The 9,364-nt window shown below is 42.5% G+C and overlaps 1 pseudogene; it reads right to left on the bottom strand.

Moving 5' to 3' along the window:
* Positions 1 to 7,352: 7,352 nt before the first annotated feature.
* Positions 7,353 to 8,141, bottom strand: LOC149235929 (uncharacterized; annotated as a pseudogene).
* Positions 8,142 to 9,364: the final 1,223 nt, after the last annotated feature.

Raw genomic sequence — 9,364 nt, 5'->3', positions numbered from 1 at the left:
GCTACGAGGAATGTGGGTCTGCGCACCCGATTTTGCACCTCTGCTCTCATGCTTTCCCTCATTATGTAATAGTTTACTTCAGAAAGTTTTTTAATATATGAGTAGCCGACTTTGTAAAAAAAAAAAAAAAATATCTTTATAATAAAATTAACCAAATATAAACATATAATATCTTTATAATAAAAATACCCATAAAAACTCAATAACTATGAACACTTTTCTACCTACATCAGCCAAATTCATATAAAGTACAAATGATTCCTACATAATATTTTATATAAATATATAACTAGCAATTGCACCATGGAAAGGAACGCCAAAAAATAAATGGGGAATGTGGAAGGTAATAATCAATTAAGCCCCAAACGAACTTTCATAACCATCCAACAACACTTCATCTCTCCAATGCTCCACCATTGAAGAGGATTCCACAACGATTTGATTTTTGAGTCTAGTGGGCACAACAATCATAAGAATGACTGAAGGGCTACCCGCTTGCCTCCAAGCCCAATGCCAGCTCTGTCACTCGTATCTAAGAAATATACGACTCTCATCTGAATAAGACGTAGATAGCGGATCATGGCATTTTCTGGCCAACCGCTCCACATTCTCGGCATTCCGATGCCTTTGTATTTCCATCAACATTTCCTCTCTCCAATGCTCCACCATTGAAGAGGATTCCACGACGAGTTTTGAGTCCAGTGAGCGCAACACCCACATGAAGGGTTGAAGGGTTGCTCGCTTCCCTCTAGGCCCAGTGCCAGCTCTGTCACTTGTCTTTGAGAAATATACGACTCTCATCAGAACAAGACGCAGATGACAGATCGTGGCGTTTGTTGTCCAACCACTCCACAATCTCGACGTCCCAAAGCCTCTATATTTCGTTATCCTTGGAGAGCTCAATCGCCATCCCAATTGCCCAGAAGGGCTTCCCTCCGGCGCCAAATCATGTGTTGGACGTATTTTGGCTCCAACTCCGCAAAAGTATTAACGAGAATCCGCAAGCCGCCTCGTGAACTCCATGTGCTGCTTGACGTGGGTTCACACAAATTATTTCTACCCATACAAAGTAGGATAAAGTAAATAGGCAGAGTAGCACTACATTGTTAAATTGATAAAGACAAAATTTTAAGTTGACTTTGCAAAGAACTGTAAAAAGAAGGCTGAGGAACAAGTAGACAAACAAAATGGGGAACAATGGACCCTAGTCCAGAAAAATGCAAACTCAAAAAAAGGCACAAGTAAAGGCAATATGGCCGGAGGCCCTAACAGCGCCAAAACCAACCAAGAAATGGAAGCAACTCCAAATGGGACAGAAAGTGCTCAGATCAATCAAGTAACTCTACTCCAGGAGAATGTAGAACAGGCAGACACTCCACCTTCAAACAAAGAGGGAGGGGAAGCAATACAGAACGAGGCCAACCAAGGCAGTCCCTCCAATCCTTCATATGCAGAAATAGCAAGGAAAAAACTAGTGGAAAGCTCTGGTTCTTCGGAGGATGAAACTTACGAGCGTCTAACAAAAAAAGCAGGAAGGAAATCCCGCAAAGAAAAGAGGGAGGAGGAGGCAGAAAGGCTCAAAATACAAGGAAGTCAAGCTACAATAGAAATGTCTATTGGGTGAAATATCAGACCAAGGCCTTCCAAGGGAGGCCTCAACCCCCCCTCAAGTAAATAATGAATCTCGTCTCTTGGAACTGTAGAGGACTGGGGAATCCCTCCAAAATTGAAGCAGTTAAGGACCTTATGAAAGCAGAACCCTCAGACATCCTCATGCTCCAAGAGACCAAAATAGAAGGCCAAGCCCTTCTAGAGATTAGCAGTTCAAAGTGGAATAAAAGAACAGGCAAAGCAGTCAGCTCAAGGGGAACTTCTGGAGGGTTGGCAACTCTTTGGAATGAAGACCTATTCCATCTGAATAATCATCATGAAACTCAGCACTGGATCTTCACGGAACTGATGCACAATGCAAGTAAGTTGTCCATCTCCCTCTTCAATCTTTACGTCCCAGTTTCTTACTTTGAAAAATGAGAATGTTGGAATTCTCTCTCTGCCTTTTTAGAGCAGTCTTCTCCCAGCAATATCATCATACCTGGGGATCTTAATATCATTATGAAAGAAAAAGAGAAGAGGGGGGGGGTCCAACATCAGAGACCCCATGCTGGACATGGTGGAGGAGCTCTCTCAGCATTGGGACCTTTTAGATTTCAATCTTGTCCGCGGCATTTACACTTGGTCCAATAACAGGGTTGGAACAGACCACATTTCAGCTCGTTTAGACTGATTCCTAGTGCAAAGCTCCATAATGATGAACAAAAAGATTATCATCACAAAAATTCTGCCTAAACTTGCCTCTGATCATAAGCCTATTCAGCTTGTCCTGGAAGATGAAGAAGATCTGGGACCTATTCCTTTTCGGTTCAACCCTCTTTGGATCGAGAGAGAAGGTTTTTTAGAGACAGTGAAGGCAGCATGGGCCAAATCCTTCTCGGGATCCCCAAGCTATGTCTGGGAGCAAAAGTTGAAAGCCACAAAACAAGCTCTGAAGGACTGGATAAAGAGACCAGCCCCTTCTCCTACCGATCAAAGAAAGGAGTCAGTCCAGTCATTGCAGTCCCTGCAAATAGATATGGAAAGCAAAGATATCACAGCAGAGTTGCTGGAAAAAGAAATAAAAGCCCAACGATCCACATATCAATCTTTTAGAAAGGAAGAAGAATACTGGAGACTCAAATCCAGAAGTCTGTGGTTGAAGGCTGGAGATCGGAACACCTCCTTCTTCCACTGGCAATATAGAGCGAGACTGTCCAGGAATCATATAGCAGAAATCAAAACAGCTGAGGGCCATGTCTGCAAAGGGTTTAATCAAGTCAAAGCTGCCGCCGAAACCCATTTCAGGAATCTATACAGAGAAGGAACTCAAAGCAACAATGAGGAAGCTGCTGACTTCCTCTCTAACATCCCTTCTCTCATCAGTCCTGAAGATAACGCAATCCTCTACAGGCCAATCACTGAGGAGGAAACCATAAACGTTATCTGGTCCATGGACGCAGACAAGGCTCCTGGGCCTGATGGATTCACAATCCATTTCTACAAATCTTGTTGGCACCTTATCAAGGCTGATCTTCAAAAAATGATAAGTTGGTTTATGAAAAAAGCCAAGATAGGTGGAGGAACCAACTCCACTTACCTCACTTTAGTCCCTAAAGACACCAACCCTGAGTCATTTGCAAGATTCAAGCCCATTTTGTTGTGTAATGCTTCTTATAAAATTCTGGCTAAAATGTTAGCAAATCGGATCAAGCCATTGTTAAAAAGATTGATCTCCTCTTCTCAAGGTGGTTTTGTGGAAGGTAGGCACATTCTGGACAATGTAATCCAAGTTCAGGAGACTATACATTCAAGCAAGCAGCGGAATGAGAAAGGTATGTTGATAAAATTAGATATGGCAAACGCCTTCGATAGAGTTGATCGCACTTTCCTTAGCAAATTCCTTCTCTCCTTTGGCTTTTCGACCCACTTTGTTCATCTTATTAAAGCCTGCATTGACAATCCGTGGATTGCCCCTTTAGTCAATGGTCGCCCTACAAATTTTTTCCAAGCTCAGAGAGGTATCAGGCAGGGATGCCCTCTCTCCCCATTCCTGTACATCTTAATGGCAGACTCCCTTAGTCGTAAGCTCACTGCTGAAAGATTTAATGGCAACATTCCGGGTCTCAAACCTTCCCATGGAGCAGATGCCCTGAACCACGCCCTCTTTGCTGACGATTCCCTTCTCCTTGGTGGAGCTTCCACCAGAATAGCCAAAGCTTTTGACACTGTTCTCAGAAGTTATTGCAGAGCCTCAGGGGCTTTAATCAACGAGAGCAAAAGCGAAGTCTTCAGTTGGAATATAGATCAGCGGGAACTCACTGGCATAACCACTCTCCTCAGGTTCAAAGGTCAAGCAACATGGGACAGATTTAAGTACCTGGGCCTCCCCATCATATCTGGAGCCAATAAAAGATCGCTATGGAGCGAAATAATCTCTAAAATCAAAACAAAAATTGCAGCGTGGGGAGGCTACTGGCTGACTAAGGGAGGCAAAGTAATTTTAATTAAATCCATGTTGTCGGCGCTTCCAATCTTTCAGGCAGCGTTTCTCCTTGCACCAAGAAATGTGATGGAGCAGATCTCCAAACTGCTCAGAGACTTCTTGTGGCAGGGAGGTAAGGGCAACGAAAAAAAATATGCATTTGGTGAACTAGGAAGTGGTCAAAAAAACAATGGCAGAAGGCGGGCTGCAAATTAGAGACCCCACTCTCGTCAATTTAGCGCTGGGAGGAAAGATTTTGTGGAAGCTGATCCATGAGCCCTCTCACCTAGTTAGTGTCACTCTGCGTTCAAAGTATGGACCCAACAAATCCCTCAGCAATCTGCACAACGCTAATACAGCAAACTGCACGCAGGTGTGGAAATTATGTTGCAGAAGCAGCAACTTCTTCAACAAACAGGTCTACAGAATTCCTGGCAACGACAAACGCACTCACCTGTGGCTCGACAGTATTATGGGAAAAGAACCTCTGAACAACAATGTGGACATAACAGATCTCAGGGACTGGCTGAAGCAAGCAGGAGTCAATAGCATATATGACCTTTTGAATTGAGATCAGCGTGGAGATTGGGCAGGATGGGATTTTCATGGAGTCCCTGCCCGGTTATCCCTTCAACAAACCCTGCTCGAAGATCTGCTGGAGGACGTTGCCCCTGTCAATAGATCCATGAAAGATAGCTGGGGTTGGGGCCAGTCCGGTGTCTACACCACAGCTGCAGGTTACAGAGTTTTGCAGACCTCAAAAAACAGCAGTCAAACTCCGACCTTCTGGAAGAATGTATGGGATTCCCTAGCCTTACCAAAAGTGAATTTCTTCTTCTAGACTTTGGTCCACAATAAACTTCTAATGGGTGATAATATGGAAAAAAGGAACATAGCAGGGCCGCATAGATGTGTGTTATGCAGCAACAACTTCGAAACATCCTAGCACCTTTTCATGGACTGCATTTTTGCTAAAGAGGTCTGGGGAATCATTTTACAGGAATTTTATATTTCAGTGCCTTCTCAGATCTCTTTGATTCGTGGAGTCTCTTCTATCCCCATCGTATCCCTCCCAAATCATTCTGGCGCAAAACCTGGACACAACTCCCCAAGTATGTTTGTTGGTAGCTTTGGTTGGCCTGCAATCAGCTGATTTTCAGAGAGATGAGGCACTCACCGTTGCAAGTAGCTACAAAATCTAAATCCTTTCTCCTGGAAGCGGCCCAACAGCAGTATTTTAAAGATGATCCTTTGTTACTGCCCGAAGAAAAGAGGTGGCTAGGCCCGTTAGTGCCTTATCCGCGTAAGCATCTACTCTCTCCTCAAAAGGTCAATCCGGATTGGCGCATAAGAGACGATGATGACAATTTTCAATCTTGGTGGCGGACTCAAAATTTATCCACAATATTCTTTGACGGAGCGTCCAAAGGTAATCCCGGTGCCGCCGGTGTTGGGGGGGTCATCTACTCTCCGGACGGGTTTTCAAAAGACTGCTTCAGCTGGGGATTAGGCCAGAAATCCAACAACCAAGCAGAGATCCTTGGGCTCCTCAAAGCTTGCCTTATTGCAAGAGACAAAGGAGTCAAAGACCTTCAAGTTTTCGGAGATTCAGAGATAATAATAAAAAATCTAAATTTGGGGACATTGTTTAGCAATGTCAGCCTCAACAAAATTTTGGACAGATTGAAGAGAGTTCTCCTAGACTTTGACACGTGCAAGTTTTATCATATTCTTAGAAAGTCAAATAGTGAAGCTGATCAGATGGCAAACAAAGGCAGCTCTCTTATGAAAGGACTGCTAATTGTAAACAATGAAAGTTTTGTACAAATGCCCTGAAAATGCAATAGATCAAAAACAGCAGTAGTTAGAACTCTGCATTGTAATAGGGGTCGCCCCGGCAAATAACCAAAATCTCTTCAAATAAATAAATTCCATAACCGTTACAGTTAAAAAAAAAAAATTACTAACAAAAAAACACATGAAAAATATTATCTTAATCTAAAATATATTAAAACCACTCAACAAAAATTAAAATACTACCCTATCCCAATAACCAAAAAAACTTACCCATCTAATCTTTTAAATAACTAAATATAATCATATAATATCTTTATAATAGAATTAACCAAATATAAACATATAATATCTTTATAATAAAAATACCCATAAAAACTCAATAACTATGAACACTTTTCTACCTACATCAATACACAAACCCAACCAAAGCCAAATTCATATAAAGTACAAATGGTTCCTAAGTAATATTTTATATAAATATATAACTAGAAATTGCACCAAGAGGTGCAAAGGAACCCCAAAAAGATAAATGGGGAATGTAGAAGGTAATAATCAAATAAGCCCCAAACGACCTTTCATAACCATCCAACAACGCTTCATCTCTCCAATGCTCCACCATTGAAGAGGATTCCACAACGATTTTTGAGTCTAGTGGGCACAACAACCATAAGAATGACTGAAGGGCTACCCACTTGCCTCCAAGCCAGTGCCAGCTTTGTTACCCGTCTCTGAGAAATATACGATTCTCATCTGAATAAGACATAGATAGCGGATCATGGCATTTTCCAGCCAAGCACTCCACATTCTCGGCATTCCGACGTCTTTGTATTTCCATCAACACTTCCTCTCTCCAATGCTCGACCATTGAAGAGGATTCCACGACAAGTTTTGAGTCCGGTGAGTGCAACACCCACATGAAGGGTCGAAGGGTTGCTCGCTTCCCTCTAGGCCCAGTGCTAGCTTTGTCAACTGTGTTTGAGAAATATACGACTCTCATCCGAACAAGACCAGATGACAGATCGTGGCGTTTGTTGTCCAACCACTCCACAATCTCGGCGTCCCAAAGCCTCTATATTTCGTTATCCCTGGAGAGATCAATCGCCATCCCAATTGCCCATTAGGCTTCCCTCCGGCGCTAAATCTCTCCATGCGTTGGACGTATTTTGGCTCCAACTTCGCAAAAGTATTATCGAGAATCCGCAAGCCGCCTCGTGACCTCCATGTGCAGCTTGACGTGGGTTCACACGAAATATTTCTACCCACACAAAGTAGGATAAAGTAAATAAGCAGAGTTGCACTGCACTGTTAGATTGACAAAGACAAAATTTTAAGTTCACTTTTCTTTGTCCGGTTGACATCTTTAAAGTTAAATGATATCTCGGAGAATAAATGTGATAAATATAAAATGTATCCTAGGATTTTGACTGTTCCCAAACACTTAAACTGACAATCAATTACACTATCCTGCAAACCAGGCAAAAATAAATTTAGCATAAACCAGAGGGAAAAGTTTAATATCTTCAGATTTGGCAGGTTGCATTGATGATTTCCTTCAGTTTTCGACTGACCATATTATTTGCCGGAAACTACACACTAGATGACAACCCAAAAAATAGCGAATATGTATCATGGCATAACTCATGCAACAATTTTGAGCGGAGAGTTGGCATTAAAAGGGGAATTAGGTGGAGCAACAAGACCAAGATGACGCATGACTCTTATTTGGTGCATCTTTTTCCCAGAACCATCTGTCATAACATCCTGTTCATTGGAAGGGACTCTCTTTCTCTTTCCCTTGATTACGAATTCGCTCGAGCTCTTCTCGTTTTGTTCTCTTACGAGTACAAATTTTTATTTTAAGCCCCTCACCACCAGGCTTATTGTGTTGAGATGAATTTTCTAGATTAGGTTTTCCAATTGGCTCCACGAAAGATTTCATAATCTTACTCTGAAGCAACATCTCCTCTTCCAAGGCCTTCTCAAAAGCACCATGATTGGAACCCTTAAAACTTTCCTTAGGTTGTGCAAATGGATCTACCCAAGCATAAATGCAACTCCCATAAAAGCGAGCTAGAACTCCACCCTTAATTTGGTCATTAAAAATGCAGTTTTGACTCATAGTTCTCTCGTCCACAAGTTGTATAGGCCACCATGGAGACGAATCCATTTTGGCCCACATGAGTCTCCCTTGAGCCAAGCATTTTTGCTTCTAGAACTTGCACGATCCTACATTAATACAACAATTCCTCTCTACATCGCTGGCTTTCATGAATGCTTGTTTGCATTTACTGTAGCAACCCTTTCTCAAATGGTCTCAACTCTCAGAAAGCGACCAACAGGTTCATTCAAAAACCCTCAAAGCAAAAAAAGAAAAAAGGAAAAGAAAACCAGAGGTCACTGAAGAAAGACCATGACAAAGTGACGAACAAATCAAGTTGAGAAGAGGTGGATCTGCTACTCGATGTCAATCTGGAACCTGAGGTTTATGCAAAGGCACCAAGGACACCGCCCACAAATTGTGACAAAGCATGAATGGTAGATGCATAGTAATGCATAGGTAGAGGCGAGGGCATCAATAGAGCCTACAAAAGGCGACGTGTTGAAGAGTGATATGGATTTGCCAAGAATGGTGGCATTTAGATGTTGAATGGCCAGATATGCAGAGGGCATGACGAAGAAGAGTGCTCATGTAGGCAGTGAATGCGGAATGTGGAAAGCAGTGGGTTGGTTCTAGGCTGCTACGTAGAGGCCACCACTACTGGTCATGCAGAAAAAGATGCAATGATCATCCAAGAAAGTCGGGAGCCCTAACACTTCCATACGATTTACACGTGATGGCATGGTAGAGCAGAACAATGTAGGAAAGAGGCATCATCTTGGAAGTCCGAGAAAAGGAGGATCATTGGGGGAAAAGAGTGTATCGTTCCACTATGAGAGTGCGCCAGTCATTTTCTGGTTGGTTGTTAAGATCTCTGGCGTTCTGTCGAGCAGGAAATAGTCTGCAGAGCGAAGGATCTTGGCTATGACAGTTGAATTCTGCAGGAATAGGGAGCAGTCTTGAATATCAAAGACGTAATCTAGCGGTTGTGGGCTTGTGATTTGCGGCTATGGTGTAACTGTGGTGTGGCGAACCTGTTGTCAAATTGAGCCATGGAGTGTGTGGCCTATGAAGCGAAGGATCGGTGGAGCCTTGAACAAATAGTGAAGTGTTGTTTGAGTAGCATTAGAAAATGGAGTGTGGAACAACACTGGAGCGTGTAAAGCAGAGAGGACCTGCTACGGAGCATAAGCATCTAGCTTGTGTGAGGAGCAGTCGTGTTAGCCAACATGTAAGTTTCCTACTCGATGAAGGAGGATGAAAACGAGTGATTTTGATTGGCTACAATGAATAGTGTTTGGACATACAATGCTCGCAAAGAGAATGCCTTTTGCGTAACTACATATTTCCTTAAACCAATACATATCTTTTTATATTAAATAGTACATTATAAT

This window comes from Pinus tabuliformis, chromosome 8 (genome assembly GCF_031772625.1).
Source record: "Pinus tabuliformis cultivar Carrire ecotype Pingquan chromosome 8, CPIR1, whole genome shotgun sequence".
NCBI lineage: Eukaryota > Viridiplantae > Streptophyta > Pinopsida > Pinales > Pinaceae > Pinus > Pinus tabuliformis.
The sequence above is the reverse complement of the archived record's forward strand: the minus strand, read 5'-3'. Positions and strand labels throughout refer to the sequence as shown.